The sequence below is a fragment of the Ambystoma mexicanum genome, chromosome 6q (assembly GCF_040938575.1).
Source record: "Ambystoma mexicanum isolate Mex_15411 chromosome 6q, UKY_AmexF1_1, whole genome shotgun sequence".
Lineage (NCBI taxonomy): Eukaryota > Metazoa > Chordata > Amphibia > Caudata > Ambystomatidae > Ambystoma > Ambystoma mexicanum.
The window spans coordinates 919402002-919418031 of NC_090937.1; the positions used below are offsets into that span (position 1 = coordinate 919402002).

The window sequence follows — 16030 nt, forward strand, 5'->3', positions numbered from 1 at the left end:
ATGTCTGCCGTTGTCAGCCGGGGAAGCAGGAAGCCGGCAGCCGTCAACCAGCAGGTAGGTGCTGTGCAGACAGGGGGGGCAGCAATGACTGCACCCCACTAAACTGCCCCATCTCTCTAATTCCTCTTATCTGAAGTTATCGCCCATAAGCCTATGTTCTGACACATATACCCACACTCATATGCCAACACATCCCGTATATAGACCCACTGTGCCAGCTTTTCACACCTAGGTGAACTGTGTTGCTTAGCCATTTCTCACATCTAGGTGAACTTTGTTGCTTAACCATCTCCCACATCTAGCTGAACTATGTTGCTTAGCCATTTCTCACATCTAGGTGAACTGTGCTGCTTAGCCATTTGTTACACCCAGGTGAACTGTGTTGCTTAGCCATCTCCCACACCCAGGTGAACTGTGTTGCTTAGACATTTGTCACACACAGGTGAACTGTGTTGCTTAGCCATTTGTCACACCAGGCACACTGTGTGTCTAGCCATTTCACACATCTAGGTGAACTGTGGTGCTTAGCCATTTGTTACACCCATGTGGACTGTGTTGCTTAGCCATCTCCCACACCTAGGAAAACTGTGTTGCTTAGCCATTTCACACATTTAGGTGAACTGTGGTGCTTAGCCATTTGTCACACCCATGTGGACTGTGTTGCTCAGCCATTTCGCACACCCAGGCAAAAAATGTTGGCTAGCCATTTCTCACATCTGGGAGAACTATGTTGCTTAGGCATTTCCCACACCCAGGTGAACTGTGTTGCTTAGCCATTTCCCACCCACACCCAGGTGAACTGTGTTGCTTAGCCATTTTCCACACCCTGGCACTCTGTGTTGCCTAGCTATTTCTCACATCCGAGCGAACTGTGTTGCTTAGCCATTTCCCACACCCAGGCGAACTGTGTTGCTTAGCCAATTCTCACATCTAAGTTAACTGTGTTGCCTAGCCATTTCCGATACCGAGGCAAACTGTGTTGCTTAGCCATTTGTCACATCTAGGTAAACTGTGTTGTGTAGCCATTTCCCAAACCCAAGCAAACTGTGTTGCTTAGCCATTTATCACATCTGGGTGAACTGTGTTGGTCAGCCATTTCATACACCCAGGCAAACTGTGTTGCTTAGCCATTTCTTACTTCTGGCTGAACTGTGTTGCTTAGCCATTTCTCATATCTAGGTGAACTGTGTTGCTTAGCCATTTCTCACATCTAGGTGAACTGTGTTGCTTAGCCATTTCTCCTATCGAGGTGAACTGTGTTACTAAGCCATTTCCCACATCTAGGTGAACTGTGTTGCTTAGCCATTTCCCACATCTAGGTGAACTCTGTTGCTCAGCCATTTCCCACATCTGGGTGTACTGTGTTGCTTAGCCATTTCTCACATCTAGGTGTACTGTTTTGCTTAGCCATTTCCCACACCCAGGTAAACGGTGTTGCTTAGCCATTTCCCCCCTTTAAGGTGAACTCGAAATACCACCAACATAGTTGGTCCCCCCAACCTCAAGTGAACCAGACCAACCATGGTCCAATTAACCACCACTCACCCGTCAGCACCTTTACTAAAGTGCTCCAGTCCTACTAGCTCAGGTTTGTTCCCAGTCTGTCACTAGTGCAAGGAAGAGTACTAACTCCAACAACTAAGAGCAGGCTGGCAGGCACCCCCACTCAAATCCACATGAAATATATTGAGACAGAACCCACAAACAGGCTTGAAGGCAACTACACCAGCGAGAGAACTAAGACCTCCTCCCCATCCAGATTAGCCCACCAGCCATCACCCCCCCACAGCAAAGCAACACAACCTGATCACCAAGACTGCAACATATACTGTGGCTTCTGATAACCGACGTCAGACAAGGACAAGCTTAAGAACCTGCAACCCCACCAATTAAAGAAGACACACATGGAAACAACCACTTACCGGAACCTCACACCAAACCATAGAAGAAACAACCACTGGGGAAACATTAACATAAACAATAACACAGGAAAACAAACGCCTCTGTACCTCCTCACCCCACCAATCACGGGAAACCATTTGCAACTGTGAGACAATCTGAAAGATACCTGAGAGCAGAATATGCCTCGACAAAGAACCAGCAGGCACAAGAGAAATCAAGATGAACAGACAACCACAAGGGAACCACAAGAGACTCCCACACCACTGAAATACAGAACACCAACCACCAGAACAGATGCTCACACATGCCAGCAAGATACCAATATCTCAAATAAAAAAGAATGAAAAAACTAGAAGACTGAGGAACTACACCATCACCCTGTACATCACCAAACACCAAGGTAGCCTCCAACATCACCAGCCTGAATCTGATGAAGAATGAGAACAGGCCATTAACCCAATAAGACATCTATCCGACCTATTCAACAACGAAACTAGAATAGCTAAACACACTCAACAACCCACAGAGGACAGGGAGAATCAGCAACAAAACCACAAAAAACTGCAAGCCGGAACAAACAAAAAAACACCCTTAAAGAAGACACTGCACTGCAACCTAATCAACGCTAGATCAATGTCCAAACGCGCAACCGAGATCTATGACCTACTCTGCGATGGGGAATCAACATCTTATTCATTACAGAAACCTGTCTAGCTGAAAACTACAAGTGATCCTACATAGCTGCTTACTGGACAATTTCAAGTGTAACCAAGTGAACAGAAAAGGGAAAAGAGGAGGAGGACTTGCAGTAGCCTACAAAGAACATCTAAAAATAAAAACAGCCATCCCTTAATCCCTAACTGCAAAGCCCTTGTCCTTCAACTCACCACAGACCCACAATCAAACCTCACATTCATTCGGATCTATAGGCCCCCAATGTATGATGCGACTTTCGCAGACACCTTCATAGAAGCAGTCACAAACCTAGCCATACAGCATGAGCATCTGATCATTCTCTGAGACTTCACATATGGTTCGAAGATCAGAAACCAATTTTGAGAAAACATTAACCAGGCAACTTGAAACCATGAATCTCTGACAGATGATTAAAGGAGCAACACACACAGCAGGGCACACCCTGAACGGAATCGTTGCCAACAAAAATATGATCACAACATCACCACCCATCCAAATACTTTGGAGCGACCACCTCCATCCCTTTCGTGACTCAAACACCATAAAACCCACCTAAAAACCAGCCAAATAACCACATATGTGGAAAAGAAACTGGAGGACCATCAAGAGCAGCAACTTAAAAGAGTGACTAGAAACCTCAGAGCCAGCAATCACATCACTACATGCCACAGACATAGATGGAAAAGCAAACGTAATCCACAAATGGATTACAGAAACAATAAATTACATCTGCCCGGAAAAATGCCTTGTCCCCTCAAGAAATAAAGCGGTAGCATATGGTACAAGATGGTACACACCCCACAAAAAAGTAATGAAAAGAATCAACAGAAAACTAGAACAAGAATGGAGGAAAAACCCTGACCAAGGCAAAAGATTGAAATACCTACTGCAAATCCGAGCATACAAATCCGAAATTCTCAAAGCAAAAAAGAAGTACTACAATGACCGAATCGCAAAAACAACCAACACTTAAAAAGAACTATTTAACATCATAAATGAGATAAGAAACCCACTGGGAATCAACAACTCACCAACACCCTCCCAAAAGTTATGCGATGATCTTGCAGACCATTTCAAGAACAAAATCACCAGCATACCCTGAGTCATACAAACCAGACCAATCAACCAAATAATCCACCAGCTACTACCAACTCTGGGACCAATAAACAAAATGCATTGCTTCCAACAGATGATGAGAGAAAGATTACTACATTTGGTGAAAAAGAGTAACACGGCAGGCTCCCTGAAGGACCTCTGCCCTCCAGACATCTACAAATCAATCCCTGCATAGGACACACCATCAAATACTACCTAAACCTCTTCAATCAATCCCTCTCACCAAGAGCTTTTAAAACAGCCCTCATAAAACCTCAACTTAAGGACACAACGGGCTTGCGGAACACCTCTCTAACTCTTTACCAATCTCAAACATCCCCTACACAGTAAAAATAATAGAGACCTATATCTACCAACAATTATTGGAGCACGTTGAAAATAACCAACTACTGGAACAGGCGCAAGTATGATTCAGACCAGTGAGAGGAACCGAAACAGCAGTAGTCTCAATCTGGGATGATCTAAAGATGAACGCTAACTCCAACACCAAATCAGCACTGATATTACTAAATCTCTCAGCTACCTTTAATACCGTCAACCTCAACATCCTGTCAAAAAGACTACAAGAAATAGGGTTTACTGACACAGCACTGCTCTGGATAAAGTCCTTCCTCGAAGAAAGGACAAAAAAGATCTGGATAAAGCCTTTTAAATCCACACCAAAGGATTCCTCCTGTGGAGTACCCCAAGGCTCCTCACTATCTCTGCTTCTCTTCAACATCTACATGACACCGCAAATCAAAATCATCAAAAGACACAGACTAACATGCTACAACTACGCAGACGATACACACATCATCTTCAAATTCAGTGACATACAAGAAGAGAACACACCTCTGGGAGAGTGTCTCAAGGAGATCTATCAATGAATGAAAATTAACAAACTCAAAATCAAGCTGAACAAAACTGAAATCATGAATACAGAGGAAGAGGTAGGAAATAACCAACACATGCCATGGCCAAATGAACTTGGAAAGCCACCAACACCACCCAAAGCTGTAAGAAATCTTGGAATCATCCGGGTCAATGAGTTAACACTTGACACCCACGTCAATGCAATAATATGAAATGCTTCTACCTCCTACAAACAATAAAACGATCCTACCATTCCTCTCCTTCACAGACAACACATATCCCTCGTTATGACCAGGATTGATTATGTTAACAGTATATACCTCGGAATGCCACAACACCTGCCGAGGAAACTACAACGAATACAAAATGCGGCAGCCAGACTTCTCCTCAAACTCATTAGAAGAAACCACATCACACCGCTCTCAGAATGCTACAATGGCTCCCGGTCAAAAAGGGAATCTCTTTGAAAACCCTGTGCATAACGCACAGCACAGAGCAGTATGCGACCAAGGAGCGCACTTCATCCAAAATAAATTCTCTGTCTCCAAACCAGTCAGAAACCTACAATCCTGCAAAGACATCTGCCTTGAAAGCAAACAAATACACACAAAAAAACTGGGCGATTCAGCGTTCTCATGCTTTGCCATGAATCTATGGAACTCCTTCAACAGGAAAATTCAAACCATCAAGGACTATACAAACAAGTTAAGGTTAAAACCAAAGAGAAGCCAAACCCTCCCACCCCCCGACCCAATCACAGAACATCTGGGCAGAGTGAAGGTGATAAGCTAGAATTGCCAGGGAAAAAGGCTCAGAGAAATCCAGGGATCGAAATGGGGGGAACAGAGGATCGCCACCAGGCATGCCTTGAGTAAGGGCAAACAAGAGGAATCTAGACCAATCATCAACTCCTCCCCTACCAGAAACCAAGGAATCCAGTCAAAGAACCCTCTACCTGTGAGTAAAGGGAAAACAAGAGGGAACTCCCCAGGGTAATCCAGCCAAACCACCCGAGGCCAACCACCTGCCTCATATCACCCTTGGGGCAGAGGCAACCTCACTGATACAACTAGAAAGGGCAAACAGAGGATGGGTAGGTACTACTTATGAACTGGTAAAAGCTTAAGATCTGCCACTAACAAAAACTAATACTAACACCCAACCCTCTGCACACACCTCTCACATACTGCACTACAGATAACCAGAACTCCTCAGAACAGCAAACCGCACATACATCACAACACCACAACCACAAAACATAACACACACAACCTTGCACAACACCACATAACCTCCGCCTCCCAAATCTCAAACCAAGGCTCAGTGAACGCTCCATCGAACTGAAGCTGCCTACAGCACATCACACCTCCCTTGAACTTTTTTCCCTGCTCATCCCACTAACCGTTACCTTCGCCTTATTTTCACAGAGCTACCATTAACATTAACATGTACACAGCACACCATTGCTTACTCGGCAAGAGTCAAATATCACTAGCCAACCACTAGTGCCTAGAGAAACACACATTTCTCCAGACATTTTTCAAATGTTGTCTGCAGATACAGCATAATTGAAAGGGCGCATGGGCACGTGACCTCCAATTCAAAGAGTAATGTCTTTCCATCTTGCTATGAGCATCCCAGACAGTCTTGGAGAACTGTATGCAATACACATGCATTTAGCAAGAGTCAGATGTGGATGGTGGACTTGTGGACTCTCCGTGGCACATATATTGTAGGTCACCGTGTTCCCTGACACTCTTCAAAAGTGTCTTTCTACATCTGCTTTATGGTCAAAGCATGGGCACAGCAAGAGATAATTAAATGTCTTCCTGATATGTGAATCTGAAACAAAATATGACCATCCATTCAATGTTTTTACTTGTGGGTCAATCTACGCTCCTGTTACATTCATCTCTCACAGCCCTCCATGGCCATCATCCCACACACATATGCATCATGCAGCACCAGGTGGATGCAGTGTGAGCAGCTGATGAGATTAAATGTGCTTCACGACTACACTTGTGAGGACATCACACTGTTTCATGTGAATGTCACTAAAACAAACAGCACATGCACACAGGTGCTATGAAAAATACACATACACCTGCCTTGGATAGCAGCCAGAGCTTGATTACACTACTTGACCAGATGACCAAAGCCTAGTGTTGGCCCACTTGGCCTATGTGTCCCTTATCACTGTTGCAGTGCTCCAATGAGCCACCATGCAACACACAGTAAGTCGTAGACATACTCTCTCTCTCCGTCACGCCATCTCATCCATGGCATTGTAACAATGCAGGAGCTGATTCACTTTTGTTTACCTATAATCAACTTGGATCTGGGCCTACAGGTCAAGGACCTGGACATGAAGGGCTTGGTATACCTTCTCTAGGATTTGAATCTATAGTGTTGTCAAACGATGGCTGCCATGAGAATGGAACGTGCAACTGTATCCTGCCTCAAGATTTGGTTCCTAATCCTCATGTCATCTCAGTACTTCTTAATGTTCTCCACGGTACTGACTGCCATCCCCTCTGATTATATGGCAGTCGTGATGTCGAGCCAGATCCTTCACTGTCCAGAGGCCACAAGATGTATGTCAGCACTGAAGAGGAAATCGGAATAGCTTAGCACTTGGTCACTCAGGATGCCATCTTCACTGGCAGAGTAGTTGCCAGCCCTCAGCCTCACCACCTTGGTTGTGTCAGATGATGGAGCAGCAATTGAAGAGGTGAGGCTGGTAGGAATGGCAGTGGGTCCTGAGCATTCCTGAACAGAAGAGCTTTCATGGTGAAATGAAGTGTTGGTGCCTAGATGAGGCAGATGAGATGGCCAGGGGAGGTAGATGATGTAATGGTCCACAATGCTCCAGCTGGGGGTGACAGGCTGTTGTGGTCATACAGTCTCTCCATGACAGTGCAAGTGGCCAGCTAACAGGCACCTGTAGTTGGCATGCACATAAGTCAGAGAAGGCATGAAAAGACAAAAGATCAGACAAGGCAGGGCGACAAGCAAGGTAAAGGTGGCATCAGGAGCATTCCAGGGCTGCAGATGAAGGAAAGGCCCTCTGTGCATACGTTCCAGAAGGTATGCTATAAGCACTGTGCACGGACAGTGTAATTGAGTTCAGATATGAGAAAGGAGTTCATGCACAGGTTGCAATTATGTTGAGCAATAGCTTGGGGCCCATACGTGAATTGGAGTTCCGTTATCCTGTTGCTCATGACTCTGTCTTTCACACAAAAGGAAATGGCTAACTGGTAAATTACCCTTTGAATGCAGCAACAGATAGGTTACAGTGGCCACACGAAGTGTCAGGCCAAGGGATGTGCCTGTGGCCCCACTACAGTTTTTTTCTTGGTCACACTTTAATGCTGCTCATGTAGAAGCCATGTCTTGAGTGCCCATAACAGTCATTGGGCATGTAGGTGGCACAATAAATGGTTCATATGCCATCTGCAGTCCTGTGGTCACCCACACGCATGAGGTGGCAGTGATGGAATTTCAGTCATTATGCCCTAATTGTGAGTGGCAATGTGGAAATGTGTGGCCATGTGTACCTTTCACCACAGCAGCCATGCAGCAGATGCTTAGGACTATAGGCAAGTACACCAGCGTACACATGTTACGTATGAAGGAGAATTTTGTGATGAAGATGCAAGTCCCCCATATCCTACTGTGCATGTTTTGGCTGTAAGGCATGATGCCTGATCCTCAGGGTACAGTGTTGACAGGCCTCAAATGCAAATGTGGCTCACAATTCAAGTATGGTACTAGCAGAGGCCTTTGGTATGTAGGTATAATGATAGCCATGTCCTCTAAGTGTCTCGATTTAGGCCCCTAGAGTGTGTGCATGTGATGTCTAGCATACTGTTCAATGTGTGGATGTGTAGTGCAGTTTGTCCATTCATTTGGGAGTGTATCAAATGGTGGCATTTGTAAGAGGGCCAACTAGTGGGCAGCTGGATTTCTACTGAAGCGTGGCTACATAATAGAATTCAGACTGGGAGAAAATTGAGTGAGAACCGGGAAATCAGGAATCCTGCATTGTGTGTCATTGGTATTGTGGGCAGTGTCCATGGCATGCTTACAGTAGAAGTGTTATGAGGTACTTGCACCACATACCACATATTCACAGCACAGGTCTGGCTCCATGACATGTGACTTGCATGATGTACACAGTGAGAAGACGTTTTTGAATGTTAGAATGCTTTTAAAGTGTTTGGTTTAATGAAAGTACAATGGCATTGCTGGCATTTCCAAAGCCAACATGTAAATATGATAGAGTGCATAACATTGAGGGAGCATTGCATGACGCAAATTTGGTTTTCTAACATATGATGTGCTCTGTGCAGAGGTCATATGAGACTGATCTAGGGGCCAGAAACCTGTTAAGATGCATCTGAGGCTAGGTTATTATTGGACATTGTATGGACATTGGAGCAAATGTACATACATTATTAGATGTATGATAGTTGCTGTTTGTTCTTTTGCATGTGAGGATTCCCTAGAAGAAGGCCAGGCTCCACACTCTACCAGCACAGGCCAGATAATATTGCTGTCTGCTGAACATCCCCAATGTTTGCAGGCAACAGTGATTAGGCCTTATAACTCCTCCTTTTCAGAGAATATGGCTACCAACGTGGATGACATATTTGGTGAACTCACTGATGGGTCTGAGCTCACCAGCCAGGATGTGGAAGAGTTTCTCCTGTTTATGTCAGAGGCCTGGTCAGAGGGACATACACAGGCTACCTTGCCCTCATAAGGTGTGGCATCATGGCATAACTTCCAATATCTGCTAGTAGTGCCACTGACACTAGAGGGCATGTGGATCAAGATTCAAATGCGGATTACTCTGGTGTGTCCACAGGTTCGGGGGCTGCATCTGGGCCAGCACCATTGCCAACAACATCTGTGAAGTCCATGGGCCTCAGGCGCACAAATAACAAATAGGAGCAGGAAGCTGGACAATAGGAAGACAACGAGTCAAAGGCATTGGCTCTCTTCAACCTGGTTTCAGGTTGAACAGGCAGGTTTTGATAGCTCTTTTAAACTCAAGCAGGCATGAGGACGTCCTCAAAGGAAGAGGAAGAGTGTTCCATTCTTTTGATGCTTGCACATTGAAACTCATCCCACCAGATTTCATCAACTTAAAGCGTGTTTGTACAAGCTTGTGGTTGGCACACAAACACAGATTTTGCTTGGGTTGGTCAACTACCAGTCAGATAGTTAGGTATTGCGAAGCAATGATTGCCTGACATTTGTATGTTAGTGTCAGCAATGTGTGGGTAATCCTGTGTTTGACATGAAGCCAATGCAAAGCTTGTCTAGATGGTCTTGTTTTAGTAGGCCATGAATGGCTGTAGCCGCACCATTTTGCACAGTCTGAATGGAGTGCAGGCTGGCTTGGTATGTTCCAATTAAGACTATTGCAATAGGCAAGTCTAGTGTGATGGTGGCCAGGAGAGATTTGTTTCCAATAGACATATAAGGCCTTATTTGATGTAAGAGCTTTGCAACGTATGCAGGAGGAGGGCAGATGAGAGACGTGAGGTTTCAAGGACAACTCGGCATCCAGATAAACTCCCAATTTCTTGATCTGTCTAGCCACAGGGATTGCCCTAACCAAGATCAAAAAACACTTGTAGAGAGGGTCCAATTGCTTCAATTGGGGTGCCTGAAGCAATGATGACCAGCTCTGTCTTCTCATCAGTGAGGGTGAATGTACAGCCATCCAAAATTGGATGGCGGTATAAACACAGTTCAGGGCCTCAGTGTCTTGTGCATAGTTACCTGACAACTCAAGGAGAGCCTGGATGTCATTGGAGTAATGTGTGCACTGTTCACTAATATTTTACAAGCAGTCGAGAAAATACCTGTTGTATATATTGAATACGGTTGGCAACAAGCATGAGCCTTGCTGCACTCCACAGGTGGTGATGGTGGGAGATGCTTGAGCATTCTCAATCACCACTCTAGACATTCTAGGGCCAAGAAAGGATTCAATCCACTGGTCTGTCATCTCTGAGCAGCGTGCAATATCCTTCAGCCTATTCATCAGATGTGTTGGTCATCCAGATTGAAGGCCGCTGAGAGGTTCAATAACATTAATAATCCAGCATGGTCCCTTTTCACAATGCTGGTGATGTTAGACTTGACACCCAATAGGGCTGTCTCTGTCCCATGTTTAGATCTAAATCCAGATTGTTGGATGCCTAAGATGATGGTAGATTCTACAAGCTCTAGGTATGCGCCCCAGTCAAGAATTGTGAGATGTATATAACATTTGTGATTGGACGGTAGATTTCTTGCCAGGGATGGATCTAAGCTACTTTCATTTAGCAATGGAGTGATCCAGGCCTCCTTAGGAGATGAACGAACCACATCATCTCTTAAAGAGGAATTCACAATCTTTTTACGATCCATTGAACAAACTTATGAAGGGATTCTTTGAAGATGGTGGCTGGGCAGACATCTCCAACGAGTTGGTTTCAGGTTGGAAACTATGCTAAGGATTTCCGCTGCGGTACATTGTTTAATTTCAAACTTGCTAAGAGAATAACTAGCAGTGGGGCTAACTGGTGTATACAATGATTCCATGTCCAGGGTGGAACCCTTGAGGCTATGCTGTCAAGCTTTGATAACCTGTTGATGGCCAACAATCGTACTTACAAACTCATTCTGCACTTCCTGACACCAGGCTGCATTCCTGATGGTTAGGGGGAATGCTGGAGCTTTGCCCTCAAACTCTTTCAAGATTTTAAAGAGTTTGCTAGAGCTCGACCATGCATTGTTAATTCTTGTGTTATGGTCCTTGAATTTGGCCTCCATGATGACATGTTTGATTTTTTTTTGCACAGATTCCTTGTAAGCACTTAGAGTACGGGGACAGGGATTTCTTTGCGATTCCTGTTCTAAGGCCCTTTCTGTTTTCTAATCTGCATAATGTTATCTCCAAACTCAGAATTCTTAAAGTTCTCTGGCTTGATCATTTTTTGGGTGCTAGAAAATCAATAGTGGAGGAAATGGCATATAACAAGTGTGATAACTCCAGGGGATCTAACCTAATAATAATAACCTAATCTAATCTAATATGCTAGAAAATCTTTGTTGGTTTGCTGCTTCACTAGTTGGATATAGCCAGTGGCTCCAAGAGCTAAAAGTAGAGATGAGGCTTGATTGTCCTGCGTATCCTCTGCCCAAAAATTGAAGTCACCCAGGACAATAACTGGTGATTGGGGATAAGTGATGCTATTGAGGAGAGCAACAAGATGTTCTTTAAACTGTGGCATATGCTTAGGCGGAACACTTATTGATATATTATGGTTAACCTTCATTTTAACCAACAGACGTTTGCAGCCCTCCAGATTTATAGTTCTAATTGGGTGGAGATCCAAATGTTCCTTAACAGTAAGGGCAACTCCTCTGCCTCTCTGCCCGGATTGATTTGAGCTAAATATCTCATAGCCAGGCGAGAGGGCCTGGGAGGCTGCCATCTGAGCTGCTCTTGGATTGTCTTACCTATCTTATGCAGGCTATTAGTTTGGGACTTCCCAGTTGCTGAGTTGACATCGAGAGTGGTGTTTGGAATACTTTCTGGTGCAATGTGTTTTTTGGCAATACAGTTCTTCGTTAGTATTTGTGTATGTGTGTAGCCAAAATAATTGGTTATGCAGTTATGTTCCTCCTAGAAAAGTGATATTACACTGCACAGGACTGACCATGATCTGTAAAGTGCAGGAATACAATCTCACATCCTTTCATAGAGAGCGCACAGGCCAGTCATAGGAATGTAGATGTTGTCCTTTTGCTACATCTGTGTCCATTATGGGCTCTCACAATCATGACTTAAGTCTTCTGCTAGTATGTGTGGTTATGTGTATTCCTTTCCATGTTCTTGGATTGTGTATTCTACGATTTTGGTGGCTAATTCCTTCACACTGGTTGCATTGTGTCATAATCCGATGTATTTGGGTTTCTATATTTTCTGCATGCTGGTGGTGATGTTGCTACTGAGTCACGTGTTTGGGTGTCCTGTGTGTGTTCATGTAGGTTTGAGGCATGTAGAGGCAGATGGGCTTATTGTGTGTTGTTTCTGTTATTGAGCACAAGCTCATTGCTACTTCAAGAAAGACATTCTCAAGTGTTATGTTGGGCAGACAGGACTTGCCCTCTTTTATAATTGAAGCCCATCAGGGATGGGGGTTTGTAGTGTTTCCTCAACACAGGGAGTGCTTTATGCAAACAATGTTGCACAGCCTGGTTGCAGCTGGCATCTCCCTGCCATGCCAGCGATATGGGTGGGGCCTGTGGATTTGGTTGCAAACCATCCTGCCCTTCCACAAGGATGAAAAATCATGTTGCAATGTTGTGTAGGACACCACATGGGAGTATGATTTTACATACCATTGATGGTACACCACCTGAGTGGTCAAGAAAGTGGAACCTTGACTTCAGCACTCCAAAGATGCATTAAACTATGTTCCTAGTGTCAATGTGCACTGAATTGTAGTGGATCTCACCTGAGTTTGCAGGATTCCTGATGGGCATCAGGGGGAATAGTGAGAGTGTGTAGGCCTTGTACCCTGCAAATGGGTACATTGTAAAAAGTGTTTAGCTTAGTTCCTGTGATAGGAGAATTTTTTGCATGTGCTTGATTGTGTGTTGCCAGATGGGAGGGATTGGTCATACTTACCAAGGAGCCATATGTTGCCAAAGATTCCAGATGCCAGAGCATGAAAGATAGGGGAGTGACGTCAGATGTAGCTTTCATGAATGCATACAGGAAAATTGCCATTCCGTAGCATTATCTGGCCATTCGGATCGCAGATGCCTGCACATTGCTTGGATGCTAAATTTTCTTATTCCTGAATATGTCTTCCATTTCTTTTGGGGGTTGTGCAGCTACATGCATACAGTCAATGGGCCTCAAAACGAGTTTGGAGGTAGACATGCCCTTAATAAGGGCATGTCTACCCTCAAACTCGGGTCCGGGTCCCACAAAAGGGGACTTACCCGGCCATTCCGATCTTGGAGGGCCCGGTAATTCCCTTTCGCGGGACCCAGAGCCGGTACGTCCCCATTCCCATTTGAGCCCCCAGAGGGGTCAATGGGAATGGGGAGGATGGTAGCAGCGGTACCATTCATAATGGTACCGCTGCTACCATCATGGACTGCTCACGGGTGCTGCTCTGCACGCCTGGTCTGACCAGGCATCCAGAGCAGTCCCCGCGAGTAGACTCGTACTGTGGCGGCCCGGTATGAACGGTGCCGATGCCTTACCGGCACTGTTCATCCCGTGGCCGCCACGGTTGTAATGAGGCCCAATGTCTCTGATGACCTGGGGTCTCTGTTCCATGGCCTAGAACTCCTGAGCCACTGTTTGCCTTGTCCGCAGAGCGTGGGGCATGTCTTTATGGCTATGCAGCCATGCACTGTTTCACTGCAAGACCTGACGCAAGCATCGGGATTGTGTGCGATGGAACCATTGACCAAAAGTTGAAGGGCTTGTAGCACCTGCACCTGTGGAGGTAGTGTATGTGAGCACATGGCGCATGAGGACAGGTCAGCCTCTCCACTCACTGACCATCAATATGTGACATAGACCTCCCCATCTGACATTCTATAAAATGGCAGAGTGGTTCTGGAAAACCCTCGGCCTCTCCTTTACTCACAAGTGTGAGCAATGGGTGGTCAGCCATTATTGATGGGGTTTTCTGTGCTTGCGCAGCACCTTTATACTTTTCTCCTGCTCCATATAGGCAGTACAATTCCGGGCCTTTGGGGTTTGTGCAACAGTCATGTGAAGTAAAAAAGGGATAGTGAAAATAACATTAAGTAAGGGCATATTTGGTTTGTGTTACTTCTTGAGAGCACAGAACGTTTTGTTTCACTAAAAACTATTTTCAATTCAGTAAATCTATCCACAGATAAATGAAATAACAAACGAACGCACGCTTGTGTGGCAATTTTAATGTCACAATATTTTAAAACTAATAACCAGTCACAGTATTTTTTGTATTGCATTTATATTTATTTTAAAAAGATGGATGTACATTTCGAACAGAAATGACTTACAATAACACATTTACACATGGCAGAGGCATTCCCATGAAGGGTGCCTGTAGAATAACCCCAAGATGAGAACAAGTTCATGAGGGTGTAAACATGTGAGGCATATTCCAGGGATAAAACAAAACCAACAGAAAAGAAATATATATACATAAATATAAGAAAACATGTAGTTTACAAACGTAACATTAACCTAAGTGGGCAAGTGCTTCAAATTAAAGAGTACTATTTAAAAATACCAAATTACACTATTACGCGTCAGTGGAGGCGGTTGTGGGGTCAGGTAAGGAGGATGGAGGAGTGGGCAGCAGGAGCTCCATCTTTAGCAAGTACATTAAGTTTAAGGCGGGCTTTGAAGAGATCTTCTGTTGGGCTAGCTTTGTTTGTTATGAGCAGATAACAACTTGGGGCGAAGGGAGAGAGAGTGGAAGCAAGAGGAGGCACAGGGAGGATGTGGGATATTGAGGTTGAACAGCAGAGGACCGGCAGGAACGAGATAAGCAAACTGAAATACAATCAAAGAGGTACTAAGGAGCAACACCATGGGTAGCTTTGTAGACTATGTGAAGGAACTTAAAAGGAGAGCTTTCGCAAATGGAGGGTCAACCAGCATGTGGTTGGTAGGTAGACGTGGGGGAGGATCTAGGTAGGTTTTAGAGAGCATGTAGCAAAATTGAGTACTTTGTCAAGAGGTAGGAAAGAGTAAATAGGAAGGCCAGTTCTATTTAGAGAAAATGCAGATGAAGGTTTCAGTGGGCATTGCTGAACGTGAAAGAGTATTTCTTTTTATTTTGAGATATATTGACTGGAAATAAATATACATGCCAAACTAGAGGCATACACAAATAGTTCTCCTGAGGGATACATGTGTTAATCACCATAATATTTCAACTAGATATAATTAGTCTTTGGGCCTCCTTATAAGTGTGCTAGTGCAGAAACAACGGTGCCAGTAACCTTACCGGCACCGTTGTTTCCGGACCGGCACACGACGGGTTTGCCTGCCGAAGCCGCTATTCCCTACATGTCTGATCCTGCCGGGCACAGCAGCCATGGTAGGCTAGCCAATTCGGAAGCACCAGCACCGTTAACAACAGTGCCAGTGCTTCCGTGGTCCCCATTCCACCAGAGTCCCATAGGACTCTATGGGAATGGGGACTTACAATTTGCCGGCACCTGACTTCCTGGACTGCTGGGTTGTAATCCCCCGGTGTGACCGGGAAGTCAGGCGCCGGTAAATCATTATGGGTCTGGTGGCAAACTGTCGGTAGCACCGGAAGAGTTACTGCCAGACCAGTAATGAGGCCCTTTATGTATTAGTTGGCCCTTCAATAAATAAGTTAACTGTTCAATCTAACATACTAGTATGCAGTGGATAAATGCAATG

The 16030-nt window shown here is 44.8% G+C and overlaps 1 protein-coding gene across 1 annotated transcript in view; it reads right to left on the bottom strand.

Moving 5' to 3' along the window:
* GLRA3 (glycine receptor alpha 3) overlaps positions 1–16030 on the bottom strand; it is a 1169276-nt gene that overhangs the window by 161566 nt on the left and 991680 nt on the right. The gene's annotated exons all lie outside the window — the stretch shown is intronic.